Here is a 13536-nt window from a genome sequence, read left to right as displayed (position 1 = left end):
GAAGAACCTAGGGGCAAGACGGCAATAAAGATGCAGACGTACTAGAGAATAGACTTGAGAATATGGGGAGGGGGAAGGGTAAGCTGGGACAAAGTGAGAGAGAGTCATGGACATATATACACTACCAAATGTAAAATAGATAGCTAGTGGGAAGCAGCCGCATAGCACAGGGAGATTAGCTCGGTGCTTTGTGACCACCTAGAGGGGTGGGAAAGGGAGGGTGTGAGAGAGGGAGATGCAAGAGGGAAGAGATACAGGGACATATGTATAGGCATAACTGATTCACTTTGTTATGAAGCAGAAGCTAACACACCATTGTAAAGCAATTGTACTCTAATAAAGATGTTAAAGAAAATAAGTATAATCTTCACAGCTTTTGTTTCATTGTGATGCATCCTCTTAATGTATGCATGGGTGACTATTTGTTGGTATACTGCTTTCAAAATTATTAAACAAGAAAGTACTATGTTCAACCAGGTTTTACCATCTTCTCTAAGAGTTGGGACAATAGTCTTATCTGTAGGACATAGCAAGGTCTAGCTGCATTTTCTGGACCATCTTCATTAGCTCTCTTTCCCTAAATCTGACCTCCCATCTTCCCGTCATATGAACCATCATATGCAGAAGCAGATACTATCAAAGTCCTGCTCTGAATGTGGGGGTGGACTGGTCAGCCATATCTCCGTGTAGAGAAAGACAAAGTCCAGGGGCTGGATCCCTCCTGGAATGCAGATCACAGGGTCACTTTGGAACAGAGGTGAAAGCATTATTCAGGGTAGTTGATAAAAAAAAAAATCTGGAACTGAATTTTAGGTGGGTAGAAATCAGTCAGAAAGGGTATAGTTTACAAAGGTGTAAGTAAAGGGAGGATCTTATATTCGTTTTATTTACTAATTGTATTTTTTTAGGGTGGAAACAGAGTTAGGCTGAACAATAAGCAGCCTGGTGTCTTCATCAAAATTGTTTTCATCATTATCACCGCTATCATCATCATCATCATCGTCATCAATTATGTTTTCAGAAAAATAAGAAAATAGGTCAGGGTTACATTTAAACAGTCAAACAATAGGTTAAAGCAAAACTTGGTTATTAGTGTATAATCTTTATTCTGTCAGTTATTGATTGATTTTTGTTGAGATATAATTCATATAACATAAAATTTCACATAACATAAAATTCACCATTTCAAAGTGTACAATTCAGTGGTTTTTATCCTCCCATCCACACCATGCCTTAGCAATCTGATTGTTTTCTTAATATTTGGTCAAGTCTTGAAAAGTTGTAGATCTGACTCTTAGTTTATCAAGATTCACCAATCTGAGCATGTTAGTTTCTTACTGTTGGTGCAACAAATTACAACAAATTTAGTGGTTTAAAAGAATAAACATTTAGTATTTGCAGTTTTGGAAGTCTTACTAAGGTAAACTCAAAGTGTTAGCAGGGCTACATTTCTTTTGGAGGCTTTAGGGATGATCGATTTCCTTGCCTTTTCCAATTTCTACTGGTCACTTGCATCCTTTGCTCATGGCCCCTTTCTTTATCTTCAAAATCAGAAACATAGCATCTTCCAATCTCTCTCTTTGACTCTGTTCCTTTTACCTCCATCTTTCACTTATAAAGATCCTTATGGTTACATTTGGGGTCACCCAGATAATCTAAGTAACCTCTTCATCTCAAGATCCTTAACTTAATCACATCTACAAAGTCCCTTCTACTGTGTACAGGACCATTTATGGGTTCTGGGGATTAGAATGTGGACATATTTAGGGGATGGTGTTGTCATTCAGCCTGCCACACTGAGATTCGTATTAATATGTTATATTACATGAATAATACTCTTGTAGTGTATTTTATGTTCAATGAGGTCCTTCACCTCTAGAAAATATTCTTGAACACTTCTCTGGATTTCGCAGCCTAAGAAATTTAAAAGCCCTCTTTAAGGTGTATGCTAAGTTACAGGGAGTTTATACTCTCCTACTCTGTGTCAATCCCATCTGAAATGAATTTCTTTTACTGATTTCCACAAAATATATCATCACATTTATTGAAAGTTTGCCTATTTTGCAAAAATTTGCAAGTTTGTGGGGATGAGCATTTATCTTATTGATCCCTTCTTTCCTGTTTTCACACTTACCTTCCCCATCTCTCTTCTTGTTCCTCTACCACTCAGATATCCTGGGATCTCTAAATTCTTCTCTATTATTCAGAACAGGCCATTTTTTAACAACTTCAGTTATCACACTTGAAAAACTACACCAAAGCATTTCAGAGCAAGGGGCCTTCACTGAAGAAGTTTCTGTGTCTGTTGAAATGGCTGTAGCTATAGTTGACAAAGTGATGTTTCCTCCAATTATAATGCTACAACTTCCCAAGTAATTTATAAACACATCCAAAGAAAGGATTAGTTTTCTTTTCTTGTTTGTTTTTCCATTTTCATTTGCTCATCCATTCGTTTTAGTCTCTCTTTTGCACTTCCAGGCCAGGCCCACACATAACTGGGCTTAATACACAGTGCATCCACTGTAACTGTTGTTGATTGAGAAACATCCTTTAATGATGCTGTCATTATTGAAGTTTTGCAGGTTTCTTTTCCTAATTTCAAAATGCCTTTTTCATTTTAGATCACCCCAGGTAGCCGTCTCACAGCGTCCATCTATCGATTCTCCCTGCACGAGGTGAAGAAGAAACCACCGGCTAAGGTATGGCTTCCAGTACCAAGACGCACCCACTCAAAATTAAATACATGTAATACAGATAGAGTGAAACTTTAAAAATACTCTTACAATAGAACTTGAGGCAATTGATTTTGGAAATTACTAGAAGAGACCGTTCTTTTCTCTACTACAAGATCTCTTTTGTGGAAAAGAAACTATTTATACAAGTACTTGTTAGAGCTTCTACATTGCAATTTACTCCACCTAATAATTACTCTATCAACACACATTCTGTCTAAATGTCTTTAGTCACAGTCCTTCTAATGTAATCTGGGTGTTCATTGTTCTTCTGTTTGATTATGCACTGGAAGCTCGCAGCATCTTCTTCTAATCAGTATTTGAATGCATTGTCTGTTGAAATGAAAGTAACAATGGTTAGTAGGACAGGTGTTTCCCTTGAATGTGAAAATGTAGGGGTTAAAACCACAAATTAAACTGACTATGCACAGTCTTTGCATGTTTCAAGATTGTGGGAAACAAATTTTTTGCGAAGTGGAAATCAGGTACTAGTCAAAGTTGTAAAGATCTGTGACCTGAAAAATAAATGGCATTTGGAAATGCCTCTACTCTCCACTCTGGAGAATAAGCACCAAACTGCAGTGTGTTGGTACAATGAAATATCATTTGCCTTTATGGATGGTGATTTTGACAAAGAGAATAGGAGAACCAGAAAGAGAAAAAAGAACAATCAGAGTTTCATGCCATTTGCATCAGTGCATCAGTAAATTAACAGAAGGATTGGAAGAGCCTATGAATTGACTATTATTATTAATTAGTAGATTACTGTTCTTATTAATATTAGACACTTCTCTGCTTGTTGGCTGAAAATGCTGTAAAGATCAGTTTATGACATTTAGTTGTCAAAATAGAAAGATTTTATAATAGCTAACTGATTTGTCTCATATTTATCTCTTGTTTCTACATATATACCTTAGTTATTATTTTTCATTGGAATTTCTAATTGATAAGGTTATGAGACATTTTTAAAATATAACATATATGTCAATGAACTATTAACTTCATAGTTGAGGAAATAATTGAGGCCAAAGTGATTTTCATTTTTTTTTGTTTGTAAAAAGAGTATGGTAATTCATACCATTTATTTAACGAAATTTTTTTAGCAATTCCTTCTTTTCAACCTTCACAAACAACTTGCTGAATAGGTAATGAATAAAGCTGAAGAATACAGATGAGCTGGCCAGACTGGGATGTGTACCTAGTTAGATAATGTCCCAAGGAAGAACAACAGGTTCAATCTTAAAACCCCAATTTACGATGCAAGTTACTATCACCTCAGGAGTGATAACATATGATTTTCCATCTACAAGTGTCTTAGTTCTCAGGCTGATTTGTGGTGGCTCCTTGTTTTGTTTTGTTTTGATCTAAATTGCTTAAGCAGTTTTAACAAGATGAATGAGTGTCTGGGTTAGAATGATTCCTCTGGCTACTGACCTGCTCAAGGTTCATACAAAATCATTGTCTGTGTTTCTTCAGATCATGGGCCATGGGTCTAATCTACACCATTAAAGCTTCACTCACATAGAATTAAGAGGTTCCAAATGAAGCCTTATTGGAGTGAATTCCTACGGTTAAGAGGCTATTAGTCTTTGTGGTCAAGAAGGTGGCACTACAGTGGGATTTCTGTCTTTCATGATGCCTTCCTTACTTCATATCTTATGCCCCCATACACACACACTGGTTAATTTTTTGACCATGGACTTTTGTAATATATGCCTTGGTTTTAACTTCATTAACTTAGCCTAAAGCTCTTCAGCCAAGCTCACATTTGAAAAATCAAATAAATAATAAAATAAGTAGTAGTGTTTCATACTTCATAAGACTGCCTCCATGATTCTGGGCAAATCATTTAAACCCTCCTCCTTGCTACTCACTTGATGAAAGGGCTCTGCTGGAGGAAGTCTAACTCCTCTCATTATAGGGATATAATATCTTTGTTCTTTCCTTTTAAATTTATCTTTTTTTTTGGTATCAGACAAAGAGATCTATCTGAATATATTTTGGTTGTCCCATTTGATAACTACCTGATCATTTGATCTTTTAAAAGCATAAATAGAATATAAACTTTAGAGATAAGCATACAGAATCATGTTCCACCGTCATCTTTCACTTGCTGTGACTCATGAAAAAGTAAGTTAACCTCTCTTTGCTACAGTTGCTACGTGGTAGGTGGGGAACAATGATATTATCCAAAAGGGTTTTTCTGAGGATTGAGGGAGGTAATACATTCAAGCTCTTGGTATACTGGGTAGCACAGAGCAAGCACTCAAAAATGCTAACTGTATCATGGAATGTGAGTGGTAAATATATAGATTAATAGAATAATCATAAAGAACAAAGTGTATCTGTTTTCAAACAATTGGAATACAAGAAAATCTTCACATCAAAAGTATACTGACAATAGCTTGGAGTTTGAGATTTGCAGTGCCTTGGGTTGTTATCACTATTGATTATCATTGTAAGCACAGAAAGCTGGGAGTACAGAATGTTCTGTATGTGTGGAGTTCAGTATCTGAGAAACCCAGTGTGAAAGTGACGATGGATATCCTCTAGCCCGAAGATTTTTTCAGACTGGATTTTTTGTTTAAGTTTGTTTTGTTTGATTTGGTTTGCTTCCTTGTGTGGAACTTCACTATATGTAAAAGTTATACAAGGAGAGCTGATCTCTCTGGGAATGGAAGAGGTTCAGATTCTTGTCTGTTCAACTCCACCACCAGCATCATCCCTGAGTTTGCTCTGAAGACCCCCCTAATGCTTAGAGTACACAATTTAAAACAGACTGATCTACTCTAGTCCTTTAAATTTTAAGATGGAGAAACTGAAGCCAAGAATAGTGAAGTCACATGCCTCAGGTGGCACACTAAGGGAGAGAGCAGTTTGGGTATGCTGACTTTCCTCTACTGGATCATGTTGGCTCTTCTGCAGAATATATTTAAAGCTTAGGACAGCAAATATGGCTGTGAGAAGTGTGACCTTCCCTTTCTTTTTGCCAATCATATTGTTTTGGTGGTTGCGTATGTATGACAGAAGCAGTTCTCAAAGTGTGGGCACCAGTCAGCAGCATTAGCATACCTTTTCTAGAAATATAAATTCCTGGACCTATCTAGCCTTCCTGAATCAAAAACTTTGGTGGTGTGGCCCAGCAATTTAAGTATTACCAAACTCTCCAGGGGATTCCGGTATTCATTAAAGCTTAAAAACCTCTGTATTAAATAATTTCTTTGGAAATTAGCTCTATCTGCAAAATAATTTTAATTGCATGGCTTACCTACCAATGGCAAAAAACACTATGAAGATATGCAAAATTCTGTAAAGAAAACGATTGAGAGGGAATAATGTAACTAAAATTCACTGATCACCTGCCATATACCATAATACCACTCTTTGATTTTTAGTAGTTATCTTATTTGATCCCTATAGCAACACTATGAAGTATATCTTATTATCTGAATTTTGATGGGAAAATTCAACTCAAAAAAACTAAATAACTTGTCTAAGATCATTCAGCTGGAAGTTGCAGAGCTAGGATTTGAACCCAGATGTTGTTGACTCCAAAGCTTTAAGTCTTCCCATTGTGAATTGAAACATACTGGGTTTCACACACACCTGGCATGGACTATCTACAACTCCAGGGGAAAATTTATGCATTAGATTTTCCTTGTAATTACGAAGTGCTTTGATGTTGATTATTCTTGGTGTATATTTCTTTCTCTTGATGTTACCTGGAAATAATGACTTATCACTCTGATATAAATATGCCTTTTCTATTCTTTTTCATTCTATTGATAATTACATCTTTTTCAATATCACACCCCAAATTTCTATATACCTGCCTATGACAAGCTAATATATATGTATATACTAATTTTTTTCTTTAGCATTTAATATAAGAAATAAATATAGCCTCATTGCACCCTGTTTTGGGGCAACTAGAAAGTTTCTGAAATATGAATCATAACTTTAGATATTATGTAAATAAAATCATGTAAGTATTATGTAAATGTAATTACATATAGAAGTAATTAGAGGGATATGCATTGCAAACTTCAGAGCTGTAATATAGGAAATTATAGGAGAGGGTAATTATATATCATGTACTCTGAAGCTTCAACATCTAGGAAGAAATTCATCAATTTTTATATCTGAAAGAGATGTTAAATATCTCATTGTGTTCTGCAGAGTGTGTGGTGAATGGGTGGTCTGATTAGAGAAATGGAGAATGAGGATGTATTGTGAACTTGGAGGATGTTTCTACTGTGGAAGCATCTCAGTTCCAGAGCTGCTAAATTATGTGTCAATTATAGGCCTTACTGATCTCTATTTGAGATTGGTTTTCAACGTCCAGGGAGAAAAATTCCCCTTGCTCACTCCACATTCTAGGTTGCTGACTGTACAAATGTCAGCCACATATTCTAGTACCTGGTAAAGTTCTGGAAGATTGAACTTGATTGGACAAGTTGTACCAATGACTGTCAGAAGGAAAATAATCTAAGGAGATAAATGCATAGAACTGTGAACTGGATGAAAATGAAAATACAACATATCAAAATCTGTGGGATTTTGACAAAACTTAAAGAAAATTTTATAGCACTAAGTGCATATTTTAGAAAATATAAAAAGTTAAATGAATGATTTCAGCTTCCACCTTAAGAAACTAATAAAAAAAAAGAGTAAATTAAATGCAAGTTAAGCAAAAGACAGGAAATATTAAAGATTCAACACAATCTCCCTCAATGAAATAGAAGACAGAAAAACAATTGAGAAAATTAATGAAACCAAAAGCTTATTTTTTGTACAAATAAATAAAATTGATAAACTTCTAGCCAGACTGATCTAGAATAAACACGGAATAGACACACATTACCAATATCAAGAATGTGAGATATATATTATGAATAACTTCATACCAATAAATTTGACAGTTTAGATGAAATGGACAAATTTCTTGAAAGACACTAAGTACCAAAACTCACTATAGTGGGTTAAATAATGTCCTTCAAATCAGAATCTTTGGAGATGTATTTAGTTAAAGATGTTGAGACAAAATCTTCCTTGATTTAGGCTGGACCCTAAATCTAATGACTGGTGTCTTTACAAGAGAAGGAGAGAGATTTACACACAGAGAGACACAGGGAAGAAGGCCATGTGAAGTCTGAGGCAGAGATTAGAGAGATGCTGCCACAAGCCAAGGAACACCTGGAGCCACAGAAGTTGCAAGAGATGAGGAAGGGTCCTCTCTAGAGCTCTCAGATAAAGTTTGGCTCTACTGAAATCTTGATTTCAGACTTCTGGCCACCAGAAGTATGAGAAGATAAATGGCTATTGTTTTAAGCCACCCAGTTCGTGGCAATTTTGTTGCAGTAGCCCTAGGAAACTAATATTCTCACTCAACAAAAAAATAGGTAAGAGACGCTATAACTATTAAGGAAATAGAATTTGTAGTTAATAACCTTCCCACAAAATATTTCCAGGCTGAGAGAGCCTTACTTGTAAATTCCACCAAATACTTAAGGAGAAATAGTATCAATTCTATACAAATTTTTACAGAAAATTTAAGAGCTATGTTCCTCAAGTAATTATTTGAGGCCCACATTACCTTAATACCTAAACCATACAAGAACACTACTACAGACTAACATCCCTTGTGAACATAGATGCAAAACTTCTTCACAAAATTTTAGCAAATGTAATTTAAAAATATATAAAATAGATAATACATGCTATGTACTTGGGGTTTATTATAGGAATGCAAGTTTGACCTAGTAGTAAACCACAGGATCATCTCAATTGAGTCAGAAAAAGCATTTTAAAAACTTCAACATATACTTCTAATAAAAACTCTTATTAAACTCAGGCTAGAACAGAACTTCCTCAACCTGTTAAGGGGCAGAGATGGTGAAAGACTGAATGCCTCCCCCTAAGATTAGGAACAAGGTGATAATGCCTGCCCTCACCACTTGTATTCAACATATTGCAGAAGGTTTTAGGATATGCAGTGAGAAAAGGAAGGAAGGAAGGAGGGAAGGAAAGAAGGAATGGAGGAAGGAAGGGGGAGGGAGGGAGGGGGGAGGAAGGAAAGAAAGGAAGAAAGAAAGAACGAAAGAAAGAAGGGAAAGAAGGAAAAGAAAGAGAGAAAGAAAGATCCTAATTGGAATGAAAAAATTAAAACGCTATTTGTAGATGATGCGGTTGTCTATGTGGAGAATCCAATGGAAGCTACAAACAAGGTTACTAAACTTAAGCAAGTTTAGCAAAGCTGCAGGATACAATTGAAAATTGAATTTAATTTTTAGCAGACTGTTAAAACAGTATCAAAAATGTGACATGCTTAAGGATAAATCTGACGGAACATGTATAAAACTTCTATCCTGAAAGAAAAAAAAGCAAAACAACAACAAAAATACATTGCTGAAAGTTTTAAATAAGTTCTAAATAAGTGGAGAGATAATCTGTATTTATAAATTAAAAGACTCTATATTGAGATTTTAATTCTCCCTAAATTTGTCTGTAGATTCAATGTAATGCCAATAACAATCCCATCGGATGTTCTTGGTAAAAGCTGATTCTAAAGTACATATGACAATACTAAGTACCTAGTTTCAAAAACATTGAAAAACAAGTGTGAACTTGGAGAAATTACACTACCTCACTTCAGGATTTATTATAATGCTGCAGGAACAAGAGAGTGTGGTGGGGCATAAAGATAGGCATATGGATCAATGGAATAGAATGGAGACCCACAGAAATAGATCCATACATTCATGAACAATTGATTTTGGACAAAAACAATTCAGTGGGGAAAAGCTAGTCTTTTCAACAAATGGTTTTGGAACAATTGGATATTCATATGCAAACATGTGAACTTGTATTCATACCTCTTATTGTATACAAAAACTAACATAATGGGTCATAGATCTAAATTTAAAATATGAAACTATAAAGCTTCTAGAAGAAAACAGGAAAAAATCATTGTGGCCTTGGTTAGGCAGTTTTCTTAAATCCACCACTGAAAGCAAGATCTATGAAAGGAACTATTCAGAAATCGGATTTCATCCCAATTAAATATTTTTCTCTTTGAAAGATGCTAAGAGAATATCTAAAAAGACACAGACTTAGAAAAAATGTTTGCAAATCAAATATCTTATTTTATTCTAGGATATATTAAGAACTCTCCAAATATCATTATAAGTCACACAAACCAATTATAAACAAAACAAATTTTATAGATACTTCACCAAAGAAAACATATGGATTGGAAATAAGCATTTGTCATTAACCATTAAAGAAATGTAAATTAAAACCACAAACCGTGCCACTACACACTTATTATTAGAATGTCTAAAATTAAAAACAATGACACTATTTGTGGACGAGGAGGTGGAGCAATTGGAAGTCTCATGTACTTCAAGTTGGCATGTAAAACGGCACGACCCCGGGCTTCCCTGGTGGCGCAATGGTTGAGAGTCCGCCTGCCGATGCAGGGGACGCGGGTTCGTGCCCCGGTCCGGGAAGATCCCACATGCCGCGGAGCCTGCGCGTCTGGAGCCTGTGCTCCGCATACGGGAGAGGCCAAAACAGTGAGAGGCCCGCGTACCACAAAAAAAAAAAAAAAAAAAAAAAAAAAAAGGCATAAGCCCTTGGGAAAACATTTTGCCTATTCAAAGTTAAACACACCTCCCACTGACACAGCCATTACATTTTAGGTATTTACCCAAGAAAAATAAAAGTATATACCTCTATGAAGACTTACAGATGAATGTTTATAGCAACATTATTTGTAATACCCCTAAACTGGAAACAACCCAAATATCTATCAACAGATGAATGGATATATCAACTATTGTATGGCCATACAATAGAAACATACAATGAGAGACAATGAAAAGGAATGAACCTCTGACACATGCAGCAATGTGAAAGACTCTCATAATATGATTCAGAGATAAAGAAGCCAGATTAAAAAAAAAGAGCACGTACTGTTTGATCTACATTTATATAAAATTCTAGAAAGTGCAAACTAATCGGTAGTGACAGAAGGTGAATCAGTATTTACCTGGGGATTGGGAAAAAGGCAGGAAAAGGGAATTAAAAGGGGCAAGAGGAAATTTTGTGGTGATGGATATATTCGTTACCTTAATACTGGTGATGGTTTCAGGAGTATATACATACGTCAAGGATTATCTGGTTGTACACTTAAAGCACATAGGTTTGAAAGAACTGAAAAACAGAGATTGAGACAGAGCAAGGGTGGTAGACACAGATTTTATCCCCATTCTGCTCAAGACCTCGGACCATATTCTTCAGGCAGTGTAGAGCCCTCAAAGGCTTTAGTGGGGCAATGACATGATTTGCATTTTAGCAACATGACTGTAAGAGTGAAGGGAGAGGACTGGCAATACACATTTTTAGCACGGTAATAGAATTGCAACAAATGTTCCAAATAATCTCTGCAGGATTTCCAGTGAAATCAATTAGCATACATTTGAAAAAGTGCTGGTGGGGGTTTGGGATTTATTCTGTAGCCATTAAAACAAATTGGTCCACATTGGCATACAAGCTAATACGTGGCTGAGCAATGACTTCAAACCAAGCCTAACTGATTTCAATGCCAATTTCTCTTTCTGCTACACACGCCCTCCCCCACCTGCATGCAAATCTCATTCCAAAACCTAGTGGTGATGAAGTGTCATGTAATCAAATGAGAATTTTCAGGATTTCCCTCAAATCAGAATGTGGACCAGACATTACTTAATGCCAGGGCCTAGTTCTTAATGGGAGCTGAACAGGCAGTACTTTCATACCTCTGAAGCATGCTGTATCCCTTATGGGTTACATCTATACCCCTATTTTTTTATTTTATTTTATTATTATTATTATTATTATTATTTTTTGCGGTACGCAGGCCTCTTACTGCTGTGGCCTCTTACTGCTGTTGTGGCCTCTCCCACTGCGGAGCACAGGCTCCGGACACGCAGGCTCAGCGGCCATGGCTCATGGGCCCAGTTGCTCCGCGGCATGTGGGATCTTCCCGGACCGGGGCACGAACCCGTGTCCCCTGCATCGGCAGGCGGACTCTCAACCACTGTGCCACCAGGGAAGCCCCTATACCCCTATTTTGAGAGTATGAGTCACATTCCAAGGTCATCCCCCAAACTGCACAGATTAAAAGTGATTAGAATGGCAATTCACTGTCTTGCTTAAGGTCAGTGAATTCAATGGGTCTCGATGCTACATTTGGGCACAGTGCTCCATATTGGTTCAAGGACAGCATCTCTAACCTAGTCTAGATAAGATTGTTTCTCAGGAAAGCTCTAAATAAAGAGAGTAGAAAGCAAGAATGTCAAACTTCAATTAATTTGGCAAAGGAGAGGTTAAATTTTAAGATTATCAGTCTCTCTGGAAACATGAGAGGCAGTTACCCCATTCCATTTTGTTTGGAAGTCTTTGAAGGTATTCGACATTTTGACAATCTGAAGTGTCAGTCACTCATTCTGTGGCAAGTGCATAGAAACCTACATGAAATTTGCCTATTTGGTTTTTCAAAACTGTTGAACAGAAACTCTCTTTGGACCTTGGCAAATAGTACTAATCAAAACTTGAATAATAGACTTGTCATTTATCCTTTTCATTATAAGTTGGGTGGGTCTGGAGACTGTACAGTTTTCACACAAAAGAATGAACAATGTGTGTTTCAGGCTTGTTACAAAGTCATTTTTCCAGGCAAGAAAGAAAATGGAATAAAATTGGGTCTAATGGATCAAGGAATTCCTTCCTAATTTGGCTAAATTTTCTTTAGTCCTAGAGAGAGGAAAATGAGATTAGTTCTCATTCTGTTATTTATTGACCCTAATGTGCATCACCATGCATTAAGCAGAATAGTAAAGATAGTGGGGACAGTTTAGACTCTGTGTTTGTGGAGCTCATAGTGGAAATTAGTAGAAGGATTAAATGCATGTCTTGGCTTTTGACAAGACTGGGTTCAAATTTTGACTTTCCCCACACTGTCTCTGATAAACTTCTTTACATTTCTAAGTCTTTTATTCTTATTTGTAATTAACTCTAACAGTGATGCACACCTCTGAGGGTTTCAGTGAGGATCACATGACATTGTGAATCTAACCCACTTTGAACTCAGCAGTCTGTACTGTGCGTATTATCATTATACATTACATATTATCGTGGTGTTCTTGGACCTGTCATCGCAGAGCAGTGGGATTAACTGTGGATCACATAGTTTGCATGTGCTTCATAAAAAATCTCTATTATTTTCATTTTACCAATAAGGAGACTGAGAAACAGAACATTTATGAAACTTCCTTAAAACATTCGGTTAATAGTGGCAGAGTCAAGACTTAAGTCAAGTTCTTTCAGTTGTCAAAGCTGTGTTCTACTCTGCAGTACTGCTGCTTTCTACGTTAAAATAAAAAAGAAAAGAATAACACAATAAATATTTATTAGTGAAAAATCCTTTTGTACAGTTTTATTACTAACCAAATCTGCATATTTATATCAGTATCCACATGTAAAATTGAATTGTAAAAGCAAATGTAAATTTTCTTATTGAACGATACGCTTTGTGCAAGGAATTCCCCAATGAATATGCCCTCTCTTCTCATAAGTTTTTATTTAGATGAGTTTTGGTTCAATTTTCCAGCCATGTTTATGGTGATTGCACATGCTGAACCAAAATTTAAGAGAGTGTTCTGAATACAAGTATCACTTCTTAAAATTGCATGTAAAGCCGTATATATTAAGCACAAATAGTTACTATCCCTTTTATAAGTCTATGGAGCAGTATAGTTTG

General features: G+C 36.1%; 1 long non-coding RNA gene across 1 annotated transcript in view; it reads left to right on the top strand.

The window, feature by feature from the left end:
* The window catches only part of LOC137231336 (uncharacterized), a 1125320-nt gene that overhangs the window by 728687 nt on the left and 383097 nt on the right, over positions 1-13536 (top strand). The window contains exon 4 of the long non-coding RNA XR_010946462.1: positions 2622-2699. This is a non-coding gene — a long non-coding RNA (uncharacterized lncRNA). The remainder of the gene's footprint in view (positions 1-2621; positions 2700-13536) is intronic.

Source organism: Pseudorca crassidens, chromosome 9, assembly GCF_039906515.1.
Source record: "Pseudorca crassidens isolate mPseCra1 chromosome 9, mPseCra1.hap1, whole genome shotgun sequence".
NCBI lineage: Eukaryota > Metazoa > Chordata > Mammalia > Artiodactyla > Delphinidae > Pseudorca > Pseudorca crassidens.
The sequence above is the reverse complement of the archived record's forward strand: the minus strand, read 5'-3'. Positions and strand labels throughout refer to the sequence as shown.